The 21,449-nt window shown below is 43.2% G+C and overlaps 1 long non-coding RNA gene across 1 annotated transcript in view; it reads right to left on the bottom strand.

Annotated features, from left to right (window-relative positions):
- Window positions 1–21,449, bottom strand: part of LOC109285425 (uncharacterized) — a 102,954-nt gene that overhangs the window by 78,884 nt on the left and 2,621 nt on the right. The window contains exons 2-3 of the long non-coding RNA XR_002093161.2: window positions 2,222–2,453; window positions 166–288 (exon numbers count right to left, since the gene is read on the bottom strand). This is a non-coding gene — a long non-coding RNA (uncharacterized LOC109285425). The remainder of the gene's footprint in view (window positions 1–165; window positions 289–2,221; window positions 2,454–21,449) is intronic.

The following is a 21,449-nucleotide window of genomic DNA, read 5'->3' as shown; positions in this document are numbered from 1 at the left end:
CATAATGTTCCTCAGTGGCCCACACTTCCATTTTGTAACTGAGGGCAAATTCTTTGTTCTTTTTTTTGTAAAGGTGGAAGAAAGAGTTAGTATTTCAGCTGGGAAATCTCATCTCCATAGCAGGATGTGATAGAAGGCATCACTATATTTTCTGATGTCACCTACCAGTGATTCCAGTGCTCTGTATAATCCCAGATGAACACTAGAGATGTGTTGCTATAGGGGTGCTGTCCAGTGGATCTTCCCTTCATTCATAGGATTATTTGTTGCTGTATCAGTGCAGTCGTGCTAGGACACAAAGCAGAGGATAGAGTCTATGCTGGTAAAATGTCAGGTTCAAGATTAGGTCATTCTACTCACTTAGCTTGGAAAAGAAAGTAAGGTAAGTGGGATAAAAGAATTGATATAGATATAGTGCTTTAAAAAACTAGTAGTGATTAAGGGACTTGAAGCTTGTCATGAACATGAATATAAACCAATAAGAACATACATAAAAAGTGCCATACTCGGTCAGTCCTGTCTCCCAACAGAGGCAAAAATGGATGCTATACAGGAAGAGTACCTTTTCTAATTCTACTACATCCATTTTTTTAGATGTAGGGGACAGGCTTGCACACACTATTTGAGATGTGGGCATACCTTGAATTAATACAATGATGTTCTCCATTTTGATTTCAGTTCCCTTAATGATGCACAACCTTTTAATTGCTTTTTTGGTCATTGCTGCACATTGATCTGACATTTTTAAAGAATTGTCTGCAATGAATCCAAAGTCTCTTTCCTGAGTCATAACAGCTAGTTCAAAACCCAGCATAATGTATGTACAGTTGAGATTATTTTCCCCCAGGTGCATCACCTTGCACTTGTCAACATTGAAGTTCATCTGCCATTTTTTGCCCACTCATTTAGTTTGGTGAGATCTTTCTGCAGCTCCTCTGTATCATCTGGAGACTTGATTACCCTGAATAATGCTCCTAAACATCAAACATGGGGCAGGAGTTGTAAAAGGGCACTGAGGCATCTCCCTGATCCCTGTGATACAGTTTACTCAGGCATCCTCACTGACTGTAGAATTCACATCACTTTAATTCTCAGGGGACCTCTGATCAGGAGCTAGGCTTAGTCTCAGTGAGCATCCTCCCTTTTCTGAGCTTGACTTATAGATTCATAGATTGTAAAGTCAGAAGGGACCACAATGGATCATTGTGTCCAACCCCCTGCCCCTGACAGGAAAGAGGACCGAGGTCAGATGACCCCAGCCAGGTGACTATCCAGCCTCCTCTTAAAGACGTCCAAGCTAGGTGATAGCACCACCTGTCTTGGAAGCCCATTCCAGATCCTGGCCACCCTTACTGTGAAAAATTTCTTCCTAATATCTAACCTAAATCCACTCTCAACTAGTTTACACCTGTTATTCCTAGTCACTCCCTGGGGCACCTTAGTAAACAGTGCTTCCCCTATTCCCCATTGACCTCCTCTAATAAATGTATAGGCGGCCACAAGATCTCCCCTCAGCTGTCTCTTGTGAAGGCTGAAGAGATTCAGCTCTCTTAACCTCCCCCCGTAGGGTCTATCATGAGGGCCACTAATCATGCAAGTGGCCCTCCTCTGGACCCTCTCAAGATTCCCCGTGTCCCTCTTGAAGTGTAGTGCTCAAAACTGGACACAGTACTCCAACTGCGGCCTGACCAGTGCCGCAGAGAGGGGGAGCATCACCTCCTTTGTTCTATTAGTCATGCACCTGCTAATGCATGACAAGGTGCAATTGGCCTTGTTGATGACCTCATTACACTGCCGGCTCATGTTCATCTTGGAGTCAATTATGACTCCAAGATCCCTTTCTGCCTCCAAGCTACAGAGAAGGACACTCCCTAACCTATAGGTGTGCTGGGGGTTCCTCCTTCCCAGGTGGAGTACCTTACATTTATCTTTATTAAATTGCATCCTATTTCTCTCTGCTCATTGATGCAACCTGTCCAGGTCAGCCTAAATCTGCTCCCTGCCCTCCGGTGAACTAACTTTGTCCCATAACTTGGTATCATCAGCAAACTTGGAGAGGGTGTTCTTCACACCCTTGTCCAAATCGCTGATGAAGATATTAAGTAATATCGGTCCGAGGACCGAACCCTGCAGGACCCCACTGCCCACCTCCCTCTAGGCCGAGAAGGAACCATCCACCACCACTCTCTGGGTGCGGTCCCTAAGCCAGTTGGCCACTCACCTGACCATGTAGGCATCCACTCCACAGTCTGCTAGCTTCCGAATGAGGATAGGGTGCGAAACTGTGTTGAAGGCCTTCCTAAAGTCCAGGAAGATGACACCAGCCTCGGCTCCCACGTTCAGGCAGTGTGTGACCTGGTCCTAGAAGGCTACAAGGTTTCTCTTTGTCAGGCAGGATCTACCTGTGACAAACCTGTGCTGGTTTCCCCTCAGCATCGTTTCCCCTGCTGGGCCTGCAAAAATGTGTTCTTTGATTATTTTCTCTAGCATTTTCCCAGGATAGAGGTAAGACTGACTGATCTAAAGTTACCCGGCTCATCCCTTCTCCCTTTCTTGAAAATGGGCACCACATTGGCCCTTCTCTGGTCCTCAGGGACCTGGCCAGAGCGCCACAAGTGCTCGAACAGCTGTGCCAGTGGCTCAGCTATTACACTGTCCAATTCTTTCAGCAGCCGTGGAGGTCATCCATGGAGGTCATCCAGGCCTGCTGACTTGTACCCATCCAGCTCATCCAGGGGCTCCTTAACTATTTCAGAACTAACCATAGGCAGACTGGTGCCATGTGGACATCCGTCACTGATTGAGGTGGGGGAACTGACTTGGTCAGTACATAGAAATACTGAAGTGAAGAACTCATTGAAGAGCTCTGCTTTTTTTCCCTGCGTCAACCACCAACTATCCTGATTTGTCCTACAGGGGCCCTATCTTGCTCTGAGCTTTCCTTTTGCCCACTATATACCTGAAGAAAGACTTTTTTATTGTCCTTGATTGTTGAAGCCAGCCTGAGCTCAAGCCCCTCCTTGGCCTGTCTAACTGATTCCCTGCAATAGTGTGCCAGGGAGAGATATTCCTCCTTGGTGGCTGCTCCCTGCTTCCATTGCCTATACATCTCTTTCTTTGCCCCCAAACTCTCCTGGAGTTCCCTGCTCAGCCAAGAGGGCTTTTTTGCCCCCTTACCTCCCTTCCTATGTAATGGGATAGACTCCTTTTGAGCCCCAAGGATCACTCCCTTAAGATACCTCCAACCCTCCTCAACCCCCATATGCTCTATGTTCTTGAGTTGCATCCTCTCACTAACTAGCCTTCTAAGCTTGCTAAAGTTGGCTCTTCTGAAGTCCAACACCTTAGCCCCACTAGTTACTTTACCCACTCTTCGCTGGATAGTGAACTCGACCAAGTGATGATCACTATCTCCCAGGCTACCATGAACTCACATGTTCCCCATGAGATCATCCCCTGTTGCTAAGACCAGGTCAAGCAAGGCTCTATCCCTGGTGGGACTAGACACCACCTGGGTTAGGTGGAGGTCCTGCACACAGTGTAAGAACCTCCATGAGCAGCTTGTTTTGGCTGTCTGTTCCTCCCAAAAGATATCTGGGTAGTTTAGATCTCCCATGACCACCGCCTCCGTTGCCCGTGTGGTGTCTGCTAGCTGCCCAGAGAATACATCATCTGGCTCTTGTTCCTGATACTGAGGCCTGTAGTAGACCCCCACAACCAAGTCCTTTTCCTTTGACCCCCCCTGGATCCTGACCCACAATGCCTTGGTGTTCCCCTCCTCCACCCCCGCCTTAATGGTGGCAGACGTATACTGCTCCTTAACATAAAGTGCTACCCCCTCCCCCACCTTTTCTCCTTCTATATCTCTACTCAGCCTTGGTGAAACTACAGCTGGAGTACTGCATCCAGTTCTGTGTTCTGCACTTCGGGAAGGATGTGGAGAAGCTTGAAAGAGTTGAAAGGAGGGCTATGCACATGATTAGAGTCCTAGAGAGCAGGTCATGTGAGGAGAGGCTGAAAGACTTGGGACTGTTCAGCCTGAAGAAGAGAAGACTCAGAGGGGACTTTGTGGCAGCTTATAAGTATATTAGGGGCATACATCAGGGCCTGTTGGGAGCATCTGTTCACCAAGGCCCCCCAGGGGAGAACAGGAAACATGGGCACAAAATGATTCAAGTTCACTTCAGACTGGACATAAGGAAAAATTTCTTTACAAGTTGAGTGCTGAGGGTCTGGAATAGGCTCCCTCCAGATGTGGTAATCACCCACCCTGGTGATCTTCAAAAAGCATCTTGATGCCTACCTTGCTGGGGGTCATCTGACCCCAGTGATATTTCCTGCCCAAGTGCAGGGGGGTTGGACCTGATGATCATGTAAGGTCCCTTCCAGCCCCTAACGTCTATGACTCTGTGAATCTATGAATCACTCCTGGAGGCCTTGGATTGGTGGCAAGCATACCAGGGTGGAGCTAGCCAGGGGCTAGCTAATCCACATTATCACAGAAGGATTGGGAAAAGTGATACGAAACAAAAATGTGTTGTTCAGGTTTTCAAAAGGGACAAAATGTTAGGTAACTGAAGAAGCCCAACTCCTACCCACAGGAAGCAGAATTCTCCATATGATTTAGAATCTGCACAAGTGCCTGAGAAACCAAAAACATTGAAAACTTCTTCAAATGTTAATAAAATATTAGATGTATTCTAAAATAGAGCAATGATGTGATACCGGATATGGTTAAAATATCTCCCCTGCCAATATTTGAATACCAGATGTAAATTTGTGTCCACATTAAGCCCCTTCTCATGCCTGCATGTGCAGATGGAAGACATAATTTTGTGTTTTAATTAAATACAGAATGGGCACCCAGTCTTTACACGTTAAACATTAATGACAAGAGTGTGACATAGGTGCATATTTATTTTTTTTAATAAATGCTGTCCATAGATTTGAAGATTGTGTTGACATCATAAACTGCTCCCCCCCTCCCCCCTCCCACAAGCTATATTAATGTTTTTTCAACCTGTTTCATATTTCTCTCAAAAACAGGCCAGTCCTGAGAACACTTTCTTGTCAGGTTTACAATCAAATGGGTAGCTGACAACAGACAAAATGATGTAATGAAAATAGAGAAATACTCCCCATACAAAACAGTATTAGTGCTGTAATTAATGAAGCTAATATGGAAAGCCACCATTAAACAACCTTTAATGTATTTTCTCACTTTAGTCACCATATTTAAAGGGCCCTCACAGTGCATAAAGTTATCTTTTGCATTAGTTCTGGCAGCATCAAGACCTCAATTTAAGTTTCTGCTTCAGAAAATCTTTTTTTTTTTTTTTATCTACCCTGTTCATCTTAAGACCTTTGAAATGTGCTCAAGATCCCCCCCCCTCCCCCCTCTATTTTTAAAGCACTTAAAAGCTTATGTTGTGAGGCATATATTGGATTCAGTGAGGGGCTGCCCGTGTGAGGACTGGGTAAAAAAGATTTAAGTATTTCAGTTTTTGACCCTAAGAGTCAAAAAACATAGAATATTGAGCAGGCTTGTGTGGTACAAAATCTAGTTGTTTCGTTTGCCAAACTGAACCTATCATTGTAGGTCTCAGCAATTAGATTCAATTTTTTAAATTTCTGATTAGTTCCTTTGAACCAATTTTTGGCTCAGCCTTTCTCTATTGGTTGAAAGCTGATGGAACTATTCATCCCTTGTGTGCTCCTCTGAAGTATAGGTACATTATCTAATTAATCATTGCAACATCCCTAGGAGGTAGTTTAGGTAAATAAGTATTTAAGGTGTATTTAGTTGAGTATAACATGAGGCCCCTTGGTGGATCATCAGTAATCCTAGATGGATTTGATCACAAGCTTTTTTTTTTCTTTTGAAAAAAACCCCAAAAACAAATAGCAACACCAACACTGTGTGAATCCTGTTCCGTTTTGGTTTATGAAAACAAGTTCGAATGTTTTACTATTTTTAAGTTTTAAGTTTTGAAAGTTATTTTAAGGGGTTTTTTTTCATTTTGTTTAAACAGTAAGCATATTTCATTTTTCATTTAAAAGGGACTTTTTGTAATGTTTATTTAATCTTACTTAAATAAATATTTAATAAAAACTGCTTGAATCTGCAATGAACCATTTTGTTTTGCATAGAAGACAATGATCAGTATGACTCCAAATATTTATTTGATTTGCTGATTTTGTTGAACACCTGTATTTTGTTCAACCCAGAGTATATATATATTTAATTGTTTAGATAACTTTATAGGGGCTAGTGAATAAAAAAAAAAAAAGTTATTTACATGACTCTGTTCTTTTCCACCAGGGGTCAAACCTAGGACCTGTGAATCTAAAAGCACAAGCCATTACTGTCTGAGTTAAAACACCAAGTTTGGTTAAATGAAAAGCTGTACAGACTAGTGAAGGCTGGTGTGGTTGAGTGGTTAGAAAGGAACAAAAAGTCATACTCCACGTGTGGGTTGCTTGTTCTATGCTGTCTGGAGGAATTCCTCTCTGTTGATAGATTGCACTGCATTGCTGTGACCGCACACAACAAATGCAGTAGATTAGTCCTGGATCATTCTACTAGCAAGACAAAGAAAGGATATTTTACTTTAAAGGCAACTTGCTGAGAAAATTGTAGTATAAGCTTTGTGCACTTTAATTTAAAATAATTTTGTTAATTTCCATTGTTCACCTATAAGGCTAGATTGGACAAGCACACATTGGGGAAAAAAGGCTGGTTAGATACTTTAAACTCCACATACTTTTTTCATCTACCATTTATAATACTCTGAAATAAATTAAAATGTTAATCATATACCAGTCTAATAATTCCCTGATAATGAGTCTGAACTGTAAATAATCTACTGTGCTAAAATTACATGAGGATGCTGCCATCACAACACCCCACCCCCTATACCCATTTTCTCCTAAATTTAATTAGCTCACACTTTCTGCCCAAAAGAGGAACTCACTTTGAATGAAATCTTTAAAAATGCAGGCTTCTTTTTTAGTTACCATATTTACCCAAATCCAAGATGACTTCAAATTTAAGATGACCCCTGTGTCTGGGCACCTTTGGTGTCCGCCACTTTAAGGGCAGAAAACAGGCAGTAGCCAGGTGCCTGATGAGGGCAGCCATTTTGGACCTAGGGATATAAGCTGGGCTGCAGTTTGCTGTAGAGGGATGGAGGTAACATCAGGCTGTGAGGCTGCTCTGGCCAAAGTCAGGAGGCAGGGGCAGGGGCAGGGGCAGGGGCAGGGGCAGGGGCAGGGGCAGGGGCAGGGGCTATGGGATGGAGATGACCCATTGTCCTGGGTAAGACATAAAATTACACCCTCCTGGGAAAGGGAGGTCTGTTGGGGCTCCTAGTGGCATGGGAGCCTCCAGGAAATGCCAGGCCAGTTACCTCCCCAGTGAAAGGCATGTTGGGGTGTCTTATAACCCCCAGCCCCACATACCTGGTGGTGTTCTAAGGAGCAGGGGGAACCCAGGTTCATTAAGGAGCCCTGAGGCAGAGATCAGGCTGGAGGAGGGACCTGGGGCCACACCCAGGTGGTAGAGTTAAGCCTGGGGGCATGAGTCAGACCCTGTGTGAGAGTGGTGATGAGCAGAGTGATCTTGTGTGAGAGGGGTGATAAGTAGAGAGACCCTGAGTGAGAGGGGTGACAAACAGAGCAGCCCCGTGAGTGTAGGTGAGTAAGAAGGCCCAGTGGGGGCATGGTGGTCTGGAAAGGGGCTAGGAGTGAAATAAGCCTACAGTCATACAATTGGTCAGTCAGGTGAAGGTAGTGGGAGACACCCAACAGACTGCGTCAGGGCTGACTGAGGAGAGGAGAGCTAAGCCTGAAGCCAGGTGAGTCTGGGAAGGATGAGTGTGGCTTCTGAGAGGGCAGTATGAAAGAGGCTGGGTGAGAGCCTGCAGAATAAATGGGACCCCAGTGAGAGAGGGGTGCCATGTGAGTGGCTCTCTGGGGCTGCAGAGAAGAGCAACAACTGTGTACCCAGTTTTCTCCATCCATAGGCCAGAGAAGTTACAGCAGAGTAACATCTGTGAGGCATGGGACCCATGGAGAGGAGGTTGGAGTGGGTATTAGACCCTTGTCAGCAGGGCAAGTAATGGGTAGCCTCTCACCTTAGTAACAACTCTCATATTTTTCCGTCAAGGTGTGGCAGGAGAGTGAAGCCGGTGGTTAGCCCAGGAGCAGGGTGGCCGGTGAAGACCTGACGAGGAGGCCACCCTGTTACAACCCCTCAATGAATAGATTCTATATAGGGAAAAATTTATAAATGTGTTGGTTTTTTTCCCTATATTGAATCAAATTATAAGGGGGTCATATTATTTTTTTTTCCCCTACAGCTTCATTAGCAAGGGAGAAGGCAGTGGGGGTGTCACCTGGCTCCCTGCCATCTGCACCCCCAAACAGTTGCCCCCTGACGTCTGACACCACCCCCATGGTGCCTATGTGCCCCTGCACCTTCCTCCCCTGCACCTATAGTGCCTGTGACCCCTGGTGCCTGTTCCCCTCCAATGCTACATTGCTATCCCACTTGCCACCATGGCCCTGATCCAGACTCCAGATTTCACCCACTTGGACAGAAATGGTTGTGGTGACAGCAGGTCCAGTCCTGGCCCTACTCTAGCCCTTGGACTGGATTGGAGCTGGAGCCAACACAACAGACAGTGGCCAGAGCTACCATATGCTCTGTGCCCTGGGCCAGAACAGGGCCAGAGCCATGAATGATGTTAAGCAGTGAAGGGAAAGCTGGGATATGTGATCAGGGAGCAGGGTATGTATGGGAGAGACAGAGGAAGCACATGGGGGGATAGTCAGTGGAGGGCAGACAGGAAGGGGCAGCAGCTGTGACTCTGACTCAGACCCTCAGCATGGGTCGTAGCCAGAGGCAGAGTAGCCACCTACACCCTGCCTTGTACTTAAATCCAAGATAAGCACCCCCCCCCCCCTTAAATATGTAAAAGGACCTTGCCTTGGATTCAAGTAAGGAGGGTAATTTACTGTTTGTGAAACAGCACAAACACTGCAAAAGATTGCTCAACTGACCTCAACTTACACTTGACAAACTCTTCCTTTGTTTTTTGTTTGTTTGTTTGTTTGTTTGTTTAAAGTTGTGGGGTTATGGGTGGATATTAGCATCTTACATCAGAAGACATCCTTGATTTTATTCACACAGTGTGTATGTGCACAGACACTAGAGTGATGGAGCCTGTAAATGTCAAGTTGGAATATTTACTAACAGAACAGACACTGGATGGTTTCCACCCTACCAAAATTCTGAGCCATGAAATGAAGGGCCTCATTTTGGGGATGAACATGTGGCTCTCACATACTCATTACTTTGGCTTTTCCTTTGAGCAGCAAACAGAGGGGAGCAAACAGAGATGGAGCTTGCCTAGAGATTTTACTCAAGGAGGGAGCCAGAGAGAAGGAGTTTTTGTGTGTGTGTGTGTGTGTGTGTGTGTGTGTGTGTGTGTGTGTTTGGGGGGGGTTGTGCAAGAGCCCTCGTGCAGGTGTTTGGTGTGCAGCTTCTTGTGGTGTGTTTTGTTTCCCTCCCTCCATTCTCCCCACTTTTTTTGCTTCCTCACAGTGTAAATGTTCTCCAGACACTTGTGTGGGATGTGCCATGTTTGTGTTCCTCCTAGAGAGTCAGGAGCACTTTATTTGCACCAACTGTAAGCTGATGTCTGCCCTGGAGGAGAATATTGAAAATTTGGAAGCACAGATATCCCAGCTGCATTGCATCAGCAAACTGGAAGTTTACTTGGACAAGAGTTACAAGAGACTGGTACTGGAAAGGCCAAAGGGCAACAAGGACAAGTAGCAGCATCTGACTACTCAAAAAAGGAGGACCCCCCAGAATTGAAGCAGAACAGATTGAAGACATCAACCGCTTTCAAGCACTTTTCAGTGGAACTGCTGAGGAAAAAGCAGAGGAGAGGAGATCTGCGGGCATGGTGTAGAGGATTCAGCAGACTATAGAGCAGATAGTACAAAGCCCCAGTAACAGAAACTCCAGGACCACTGCATCAAGAAGGAAGAGAAGAGTGGTGGTAGTTTGTGACTCACTTCTACAAGGGACAGAGGCACCAATTTGTCATCCAGGTTTTGGGGCCTGGGAGGTATGTTGGCTACCAGAAGCCTAAATTTAGGGCATCATAGAGAGACTGCCAAAGCTCATCCATCTTTTGGCCTACTACCCATTGCTGCTTGTCCATATACGCATAAGCAATACTGCCAGCAATGACACACTGAGCAGATCAAAAGTGATAATGTGGTTCTTGGCAGGAGGAGTAAGGACTTTGGAGCACAAGTTGCATTCTCATTGATTTTTCTTATGGAAGGCAGGGGTTCAGGCAGAGACCATTTTTTTTCAGGAAGTAAATGCATGGCTGGGATGGTGATGTCAACATGAAGACTTCTACTTCTTTGACAAGGGGTGGATGTTCTTGGGAGGTGGACTGTTACCAAGATATGGAATCCCTCTGTCAAGAATGGGGAAAAGCATCTTGGGGTGTCATCATGCCAACCTGGTAAGGAGAACTTTAAACTATGTCCACAGGGGATGTCTGATCAAAACCCTCCAGCAACAGAGCAGACAGTCCAGAGGGGAAAGGATCAAGGATGAAGGAAGAAGCAGCTTAACTCTGGAAAAGGGTCAGAGAGCTAAAGGATTTCAACAAGTGGTGTAAAAGGGAAGCGAGTAGGTCAAAATACATCTGATGTAGGTATACAAAGGCAAGACATATGGGGAGTAAACAAGATAAGCTAGAAGCTGTGGTCTGTGAAAAGAACTATGATCTGTTTGGCACCACAGGACACAGTGGGACAGTTCTTATGATTGGAATGTCAACGTGGATTTGGAGAAAAGGTGATGCTGTTGCTTTGTATCTTAAACAAATATTTTTTTCTCTGGTTAAGGAGGAAGAAGACAGCAAAGCAGAATGCATTGGATCAAGTTGGAAGGTAAAAAATGCTGTGCCAATGTAATGGTGGAAATTTATTACAGGCCACCTAATCAGGAAGAGGATGTGGATGAGGAATTCTTCAAAAAGGCATGGGATGGTACTGATAGGGACTTCAAATTTCTGGATATTTGCTGGAAGAACAATGCAGAGAAACAAAATGTCAAGCCAGTTTCTAACTTGTGTGGAGGACAACATTCTGTTTCAGAAAGTGGAGATTACAACCAAGGGATTATTTGTTTTGGGTCTTGTCCTGACCAATGGGGAAGTCCTGGTAGAGATGTGAAGGTTATGAGTAACTTGGGAGGAAGCAATCACAGCGGAATAGAATTCAAGATCCTAAGATGGGGAAAGAATGAGGTCAGCAAAATTATAATGTTAGATTTCAAAAAGGCAGATTTCATTTAACTCAAGGAGTGAATAGGAATGGTGTCATGGCAGGATAGAATGAAGGGGCAAGGTGCCCAAGTACTAGGAGCTTCTAAAAGGAAAGTGTACAGGCAATGAAAAATGGTCAGGTCACCAGGGAAGTGTACTAGGAAACAGCAAGAACCTGCAGGACAAAACCAGGAAGGCAAAGATAAAGAATGAGCTGAATCTGGCAAAGGAGGTTAATGACAACAAGAAGAGGTTGGCCAGAAAAGAAGGATGAAGGAAGCTGCCCTCTGTTAACAAGCCAGGGAAGATTAACAGAAGATGCAAATAAGAGGATCTACTCAATAGCTACTTTGCCTCAGTCTTCACAAAAATGTTAATCTCCAGCCAGACACCTAATAAGGATTATCTGGATAAGGAAGGGGACATGGAGGGAGGAGATTACAAAGGAGATGGTCAGAGAGATTTTGTTGGGTCTGAATGAATTCAAGTCAGCATGGCTAGATGAGATTCATCCTAGGGTCCTGAAGGAACTGGCAGAGGAGATCTTGGAGCCCTTGGTAATGATCTTCATGAAGTCATGGGATATGGGCCAGGTCCCAGAGGACTGGAAAAGGGTCAGTGTAGTTCCCCTCTTTAAAAAAGGCAATAAGTATAACCCAGGGAACTACAGACCAGTTAGCCTCACCTCAGTATGTGGAAAGGTACTGGAGTACATCCTAAGGAAGGCCATTTGCAAGCAGCTGGAGGAGGAAAGGTTGACGACAAGCAACCGGCTTGGATTTATGAAAAAAAAATCATGTCAAACAAACCTGATCTTTTTCTTTGACAAAATAACTACTTGGGTGGATGAAGGGAATGCTGTGGATCATTGGTGACATGAAAGTAGGGGAGCACAGGAGGCACATGCCCCTCCAGATTTCTCTGCTGACAGCAAACAGGCTGCAGCTCAGTTGGAGCCAGATCCTGGCAGCAGCAGGGGCAGAGGTGGCAGTGGTGTAAATTTCTGCATTGATGACAGGGTTGCAGCTTGGCTGGAATCAGCACCCAGCAGCAGTGGCAGTGACAGTGTTGGTGGCAGCATGGAGCTGTGCCGCCCTGACTGGCAACACTGACATGTTGTGTATGCTGTGGATATAGTGTATCTTGACTTCAGCAAGGCTTTTGACAAGCTCCTACACAACCTTCTCATAACCCAATTGAAGAAATAGATAAAACTACTATAAGGTGGATAGAAAACTGGTTCAGTAGTCATAAGCAAAGGGTAATTACTAATAGGCCCATCTCAGAATGGCAAAAGCTTTCAAATGGAGTCTCGCAGGGGTCTGTCCTGGGCCTGGTGCTGTTCAACATACTTATTAATGATTTGGATGCTAGCATGGAAAGATTCTTGAGCAAGTTCACAGACAGCACAAAACTGGGAAGGATTGTGAACACGTTGGAGGATGTGAGCACAATTCAGAAGTATCAAAGCAGATTAGAAAGTTGGACTACAGCTAACAGGATGCAGTTCAATGTGGACAAATGTAAGTGCTACACCTCATGAGGAATAATAAAAAACATAAATATAAAATAGGTGACACCTGGCTGGATGGTGACATTATGGAAAAGGTGTTGGGAGTTGTAGTAGGCTCAATATGAGTCTGCAGTTTGATGCAGACCCCAAAGTGACTGCAATATTGGGATGCATCAATAGAAGCTTTAGGTGCAAGACCTAGGAGGTGATAGTGGTTCTCTACTTGGTACATATCAGATTTCATCTGGAGTATTGTGTGCAGTTCTGGGCTTAACACTTTTTAAAAAGGAAGTGGAGAAGTTACAGAGGGTCCAGGAGTAGATGACGAAGACAAGAAAGAACTTGGATAGCAGGTCATATGAGGAAAAGCTGAAGGAGCTAGACATGAGCAGATATGATAGCACTCTTCAAGTACTTGAAGGGTCACCATAAAGAAGAGGGAAAGCACCTTTTCTTGCTTGCTGCACAGAGGCGGATGGCTACCAATGGCTTGAAAGTACAGCAAAGTAAGTTTAAGTTGGATATCAGGAAAATCTTCATTGTTAGAACAATGAGGCAGTGGAATAGACTGCATGGGGAAGTTGTAGACGGTCACTGGAGGTGTTCAAGAAAAAGCTGAACAGCCACTGGTCAGGGATGACCTAGGTTTAGCTATGCCTATGTACAACCATGGGTATTTCCCATGCTTCTGGGCTTTGCTGTTTCCCCCACCCCTTTCTGCTACCTGTGTCAAGGGTTTTTTAAGCCTCCTTCAGAGGCACTGGGTATTGGCTACAACAAAGGCTGGGGACATTGACTGGGGTGTCCCAATGCTTCTCCTGTGACAAAAGTTAGAGTTCCTGGCTGGAGGGCCTTTCCCCTCCACTCGAAGTCAGGCCAATCACCATAATTTGGGGTTGGAAAGAATTTTACCCCATGCTGAGATTGGTATGGACTGTGGGGATTTTTGCTTTCCTCTGTAGTGAAGGGTTTGGTCCTAGGATCACTTGTGATCTCTTTGGACCTGGGATCTCTTGAGAATAGATAGACAACCTTTTACGGAAAAAGGCAGTGGTCCTATGGTTCTACTGCTTTACCTGTGGCAGGTTACAGTGTTAGGTCTGTGTGGATCAGGGTTGATGTTAGTCATATGTAGAGTTTAGATTATGGATTGTATAGGATGATTTAAATATGGATGATCCTGTTTTAGGCATAGGGCTGGACTAGACAACTTCTGAAAGACCCTTCCAACCCTATTTCTCTATGATTCTTATGCCTTGGGTACGAACATGTGCAGGCATTTTTGTTATTTATTTGCACCTAGGAGTCCTAATCATGATCTGGGACCACAGTGTGGTAGGTTCTATACAAATCCAGCATGAAAATGCACTCTCTGACCTAAAAAATCTACAAACTGAGTTTATGACAAGAGATAGCAGATCTATACAGATGCAGGATTAGAGGAGGAATGAATAGTAAAGGAGTGAAATAGTGAACTGCTATTAAACAGGAGCACTAACAACACATGGACAGCCTAACCCTTATAATTATAGATATATTATATCATATCATATTTTTATTTGAGAGGTAGTTAATTGTGGTAATCTGAAGTCAGGAAGAAAGAAGGGCAGCATGGCCTGGCAAGGGACAGCCATTACACATAAAGAAGTTTAAGTGATCAGAACCCAGTTTAAACCTCCAACAGAACAGATGTTCAGTGCACATACACCAGTCTGAGAATGGCTGAAACCAGTTTGAGATAAACCTGGTTGAAGGTAGTATCAGACTTAACTGATTTGGCTCAAACCAGTTTATGCAATGTCTGTCTCAGACCCCACTGTTTTAAGATAAACCAGACAACCCCAGCATCCCAGCATGCTCTCTGGGCTGGGTGGGGCTCTCTGCTGCACAGCAGGGCTGGTCCCTCCCCTCTGATCCCTGGCTGTACCTCCAGAGACTGCAGGCTGCTTCCCCACTCCCCTCACCACTCCCTGCTAAGCAGGAATTCTGCCCCCATACCAACACCTTGCTGACGAGATGTCTGTGTATTAGCTAGCAGACCACATGCTGGCATGGTCTGTGCTGAATCAAAAACCAGAACAAACAAGTAGCTGGTAATGTCCCTCTGTTTTCTTAATTGGGTGATAAACACTGTTATCAATTCCCTGCTGTGCTAACCAAAGCTCCTGCAGGAGCCTGGCCATGCCTCCCTCAGCTACATGCTGTGGAAGGAAGGGAAGGCTGTTGTAGCACCGCCTGGGTTCTAGCTTCAGCCACTGCAGGTACGTGTCTGCATTTCTTGGATGTTTGTCCAGTTACAAATATGATTTAGCCTAGCCAGGTTAGACTAACCTTCAAAGATAGAATCAATTCAGGCTTAGGCTTTTTGAATGTCTGTCCCTAGCCTGAGAGACTAACTTGTTCAAAGAGGCACAAGCTTTTTAAGGCAACATAAACCTGTATCTGAGAATGTAGTGCTACAAAAGCTTGTGAATGTCTCTAATGTTCAACCCTGCCCTACCTTCTGCCAAGTTTGTATGATTTTTTCTTAGGTATTGCTGTAAAGTAGAATTTTAAGGAGTGATATCAAAGAAATAAGGAGATATCTTCACAGATGTTTATGGGACCCTCTTTCCATTTGAGAATCCAGATAAAAAAAAAGGACAAAAAGGCTTATTTAAAAATCCAACAAATGACAAGAAAGCTAATATCACAGGCTGATCAAAAGTGGAAATTACCCTTTTAGTATTGAATGGAAGATAATAGGTGATGTTGGAAAAGACTGCAAAGTGAAAGGGGAAACAGTAAAAGGAGACAGAGCTTGTGACATGGGTAAAATAATTGAGTGGGAAAATAATCACTGAAATAGCATTCTAGGTGAAAGTGAGCAAAGTTGCTTTGAAAAATGCCAAGGAAAAAGACATTTCAGTAATTGAGCTGTAAGAAATTTAGAACCTGGAGAAAAGTTTTAGTTGCATGGAAGGATAGAAAGGACATATCTTAGAAATAGTGTGCAGAAAGAATCGGCAAGACTTCGATGCATCCTGTGTAAAGAGCAAGAGAGAGGTCAATACAAAGATGCTGCCAAGGCTTTGTGTCACTGTGATAGACAGCATGGTGATGTTTTCTAAAGGGATCTAGAAAGGTAAGGTGAGGGGAAAATAAGAGGTCTGTTTTAGGCATTTTGGAACAATGGGTAGTCATTTATAAGAAAATGACAGAGAGAAAAGCCAACATTTTAGTTAGGACAAAAAAACCACATCCCCAGGAGTGGGAACGTGTTCTTTGCAGTGCTTCAAAGGCTTTTGAGACACCGTAAAATGCACGCAGCACACGTGAATTTGTTCACTGCACTACATATTTTCAGTACAGTGGCAAAATTTAGATACTAGGAAATCCCAGCATGTAAAAAATGCCCAGAGAAAAAAAAAGTGGTGTGGTGCACCTGGAAGAAGCATGGACCACCTGAAACTGGAGTATGGCCAGTCAAAGCCATGTTCTGTCTGCAAGCCTGGATCACCACTTCTGCAACCTCAGGAAGCCCCCAGGACCCCGGGTCAGACTGCTTGGGCAATCCCAGGTGCTGGCCCCAGCCTTTCCTTCCCCACCCAGGAGAATTTGCCCCGTTCCAGAGTGCTCATGTAGGAGTGTTCCCTGGGGACAACTAGCAGTGGCACAAATGTTCTGCTGCTAGTTGTCCCAGGGGAACTCCATGTGTGCAGTAGTGGGGATGTGCCCAAGGTCTGTGTTTAGAGAAGAAACTATTGAATTTTGAGTTGTCAGCACAGAGAAAGTGATTCAATTTGTATTTTCAGATTATATTAAACAGAAGCAACAAAAGACAGAGCCTTCTAGAACCCCTACAGAAAGCTGGGGGAAAGGGCTAATGAGGAACATTTAGCAAAGGGTGTGGTGGAGGAACAGTTAAGGCAAAAAGCAGAGTTAAAGGAAAGGAAACAATCATGGAAGTGAAAAAGAAAGAACATAAAGAATGCCTACTATATTGATGGGGACTGACAGGTCGAGGAACAGGGGGATGGAATACTGTTTCTGGTATCTATATTATTAGAGGTCATTGAAAATTTTGTCAAGAACAGCTGCAGATAAGTGCGAAGAGGAAGCATCAGACAATAAACACTGTAGGATGGAAGTAGGAAAGATCAGCTTCAGATATCAATTCAAATTATGCAATCAACCAATTTAGTAATTTAAAGGAGAATCTGATGAAGTGTTAGTTGGAGAAGCAAGTGGACACAATAATGGCCATTATTAATTTATTAAAGATGTAAGAGGCAAAAGCACAAGTTAAAGTGAAGGAAAACAGCCAGAGAGAACTAGAAGATAATACAAGTAAAGGGCAAATCAGGAGGCACAACAGAGACTAGATGCAAGAGGGTCACAGGGAAAAAAGAATAAATAGCTTAGAGGAGGAAGGGAAAGGAAAAGAGAGACAGGTGCTGAAAGGCTGATAGAGAGTTGAGTGGATTGCTGATGACTGACTTTGTGGATACCGGAGGGGAAAGAACAGAAGATACAGTGCTAGTAAAAGAGAAGGATAAGAAAAAGTGGGAAGTGATTGGAATCAACAGGTATATGAGGGATACTTCATAATATATCACCCTTTCCTTATTTCTTCTCTCCCACACACTATATGGCTTTACCTCCATGAAGAAGGGCAGTTGCAGAGAAGCTGTATGATACAAAGGGGTCCAAGTCTCTGAAACAGCCAGAAATTTAGTTTCTTCTGGCAGAAAGGTTTTGGATAACTAGAAATGCTGTGGTCTCTCCTGTTCTTAAAACTTTTCTGAAAAGGGGGTTCTGCTGGTTTGTTATGTATCAAAAAACACACTGTCTATTTACTGTGGTCATCCACCTGACAGTAGGGTTATACTGGCCAGCTGAAGTTAAACAGACCTTTTTCTCCCATTGCCTGTCTTCTTAAGGTGTAAGCTCTTTGAAACCTTGCAATGTTTTCAGTTTTCCTAGCAACTAACAGACTGTGAGGGCCCTAATTCAAAACCAACACCACTGCTACTAATAAATATTCTGTTTTTGGCTCTGCCTTCCAGCAAAGGTGTCATTTGATGTGAATCATGCACACGCACAAACATGCACACACACACGAATTGGAACTAATCGACACATTTTACAAAGAACTCTGAACAGAAAACTCATGGTTTGGATTACTTCATTCCATATCTGGATTTACATCAGGGATAATATTCAATTCCCCAGGAACCAATGACCTGGATCAGATTTAAAGAGGCATCTTAGAAGTGAGAGGTGCTCTACATTATTCCCAGTCACCCTATTACAGAGGCTTGTACTTTATAGGACAAAAAAAAATGTTCTCTAAATGTGAATTTCTTCTTAAAACATTCATCCATGCTTTTGCTCTTTTTTTTCTTCTCCGTTCTTCTGTTTAACTTGCTGGTGCACATTTGCTTGTGTTTTCAACCATTTAAAAAGACATATTGTATATAGTACATGTATATATAATAAAAGAGAGAAACTTTTTTTATTCACCATAATCCTTTCGGCTTCAGTTTCTGTATTTGAAAACACTTAATACTTTATGAAATAAGTTTCTTCAATTATAGTCTAATTAACTACTAATATCTACAAATAAAATGTATGAAGCTTATCTAAAACTGAATCTTGCATTGAAGCACTAGGGGTAGAAGCTTAAATGAACTATATAGTGTATCTTATTGGATTGATATATTTTGAATGCTAAGTCACTGACTTTTTCGAATACTGCTAAAAATCATAATACCCCTGAAATAGGAAATTTGGTGATGCCATTCCTGCTACTTAAAAAATGTTCACTATTTTCAGAAGAGCCATATTTTATTTGAATTGATTTCTTTAGCTTTAATGAACCTGAAAATATTTATTTCATACACTAAGCTTTGTACAGCAGGAGCATAGAATCCCAATGGTTCTCTCTGGCTTCCTAGGTTTGTATGTCAGTGTCAGGTAATACGCCTTCTGACTGAGACTGATGTTCAGCAAAATGCTGCGGCAGACACTCACTTTCATTTCATAGTCAGTTTCATCAAACAATCTTCAAAGACAATAATCGAGAAAGCTTGCTAATGAACATACAGTATTTATATTTCATGTATTTCCTAGGTTTTGATTTTGTTGATGTCTTAATAATACCTTGCAGCTCCAAAGAAAAATCAAGTATGGGTTTTTAGATGAAATGCAGCTAAACAAGGAAGGGTTGATCATCACTATTGCTGCAGCTGCTGTTTTGTAGTGTTCTGAATGTGTGTCATGTTATAAAAATGAAAAGAGATTGAACATTTTTAGAAACCATTTTAAACTCTAACAAAATCTATTATCCCATAGATTAATTTAGTGATGATATTTGGAAAAAAAAAGGTCTGGGCTGCCATTTTGTTTTTTGGGGCTGGCTGGCAAGTCTTGGCAAGAAATCAAGGGATCAGTAAATAAGAAATACCTTTGATTAATACAATTGCATAACACACTCTGTAAGAAAGAGACAGTGGTCCATGGTGCTTATTGAAAATGATTTTTTCTTCTAATCTTTAATTGAAATCTCCTTTTATTATCAGTATTCATTAAAAAGAAATAGTTTCAGGCAACTATGTATTTATCATCTATAAATACCCACTAATGGAGTTGTTAGTGGGTATTTAAAGAAGATAAATAAATAGATAGTAGAGTACTGGAGTCTTAAAATTCCACCTGCCCTGTAGGAGGATTTCCATTGTATAACCCTGAGTTGATATAAAATGATCCTCAATCCTTTCAGGATATGAAGAAGTTTAAGACTCTTAAAAATGTAACAAAAGTCCCTACTGTAGATACTATGCAATGTTATAAAATGTGAAAAGTGAAATATGATTCAAGAGAGAGAGCCTTCCAAACAAAACCTCACCTGTCACAGATTCATAGACTTTAAGTCCAGACGGGATGCTTGTGATTGTTTAGCCTGACCTTCTGCATAACACAGGCTGTGGAATTTTGACCACTAAAACAACCAATAAAACTGGCAACCAAATAACAGTCAAAGACAGACTAAATAAAAGCATCTTGTAGGGACACCTGCAGCTTGTCAAACATGGTTGCAGGCCTTAAAGCAATGGTTCTCAATCTTTTTTGGATTCAAGGGACACCTCTTTTGAATCAAGACACCTGTTTGAAAATGCCAGTTGTTTTCTCTCACTCATGTTTTGACTGTGGAAAAATAATAGAATCAATCTTCTGTTGCAAAGAACTCAGAAAGCCCACAACACGTCAGAATTTTTGACACTATGGATTCCTATTTGAAATCTCTGGCCTCATCCAAATGAGCAGGGGTGTGCATTTGCAGCAGCACAAATAGTAGTGGTACAAATCTGTGCTGCTCCTTTGTGCCACAGTGCATACTGCTGCCTGTGCGCTTTACAGCAGGACACATTGTCCTGCTAATCCACATGCTGCAGAGAGGCCAGCTGGGACACAGGGGGCCTCAGTGTGGGGCTAGGCAGCAGGCAGCTCCTTGCTGAGGCACCCTGTGCCCCAGCCAGCTGGGGAGTGGCATGTGGAGATGGGGGCCTCGGTGCAGGGGCTTCGCAGCATGCAGAAATGGAGAAGCAGGTAGCCCTGGGCTGCCTTCTCCCCCTTTTCCATGTTTTCCCTAGTGCATACCACTTTGGTATGCTTTGCCCTGCTTTTTTTATTCAAGGTCTTATTTTTCCTACTGGGGAATCCTGGTAGCAAATTTTGCCCCAGTGCCACAAATTATCAGTGCTTTGCACCATTTAACATGTTGTGTGGTTTGTGGCAGCCCAAAGAGGTTTGCAGTGCTACAAACTACACATGCCTGCAGGCCTGGATCCAGCCTCTGAATCTATGTTGTGAATCATGGGCAGGTGTTTGCATAACTAACAGTATATAAAGACCCCATGGCATACCCATAAGGTTCTCATAGCATGCCACGGTTCTCAACTCCCTATTGATAATCACTGTCTTAGAGAGTCAGGTCCAAGGAATAGAGGATACTAATGTCTATGTTTATTTTAGCTGCCAGAATGCAACATAAAATAAAAGAAAGGACTTTTAACCAACTATGTCCTGCAGCATATGTGCCTTTATTGAATATCACTAGCATTTTGGACTGCACCTGAAAGTGAAACACTAGTAGATATGAGTAAATATTACAAAATTCATCTTTTCTCTGAAATTTTTATTGAAATTTTTAACTGTGAGAATAGTTAGGATGAATTATCCACACATTTTCATCTGGGAAAAAAATCCAAATTCTGACAGGTTACAATGATGGTTAAAACATTCTACATTAAAAAACAAAACAAAACATGGTATATTTTCTTTGGTTTACCTCTCTATTTTTTTAATCATAACGCTTAAGAGGACATCAAGAGTCATGTACTCCACATCTTAACTCCTGCAAAGATTTAAGAATTGGTAATTCTAAACCGGGGGTGGGCAAAATATGGCCTGTAGTCTGTACCTGGCCCACCAATTGATCCTATTTGGCCCGCTGGCCACCATCAGGAGCCTGAGGAGAGAGAGCCATGACCCACACTGCTCTGCTCTTCTACAACAGGGGCTGGCATGGGCCA

Source organism: Alligator mississippiensis, chromosome 1 (assembly GCF_030867095.1).
Source record: "Alligator mississippiensis isolate rAllMis1 chromosome 1, rAllMis1, whole genome shotgun sequence".
Taxonomy (NCBI): domain Eukaryota; kingdom Metazoa; phylum Chordata; order Crocodylia; family Alligatoridae; genus Alligator; species Alligator mississippiensis.
The sequence above is the reverse complement of the archived record's forward strand: the minus strand, read 5'-3'. Positions and strand labels throughout refer to the sequence as shown.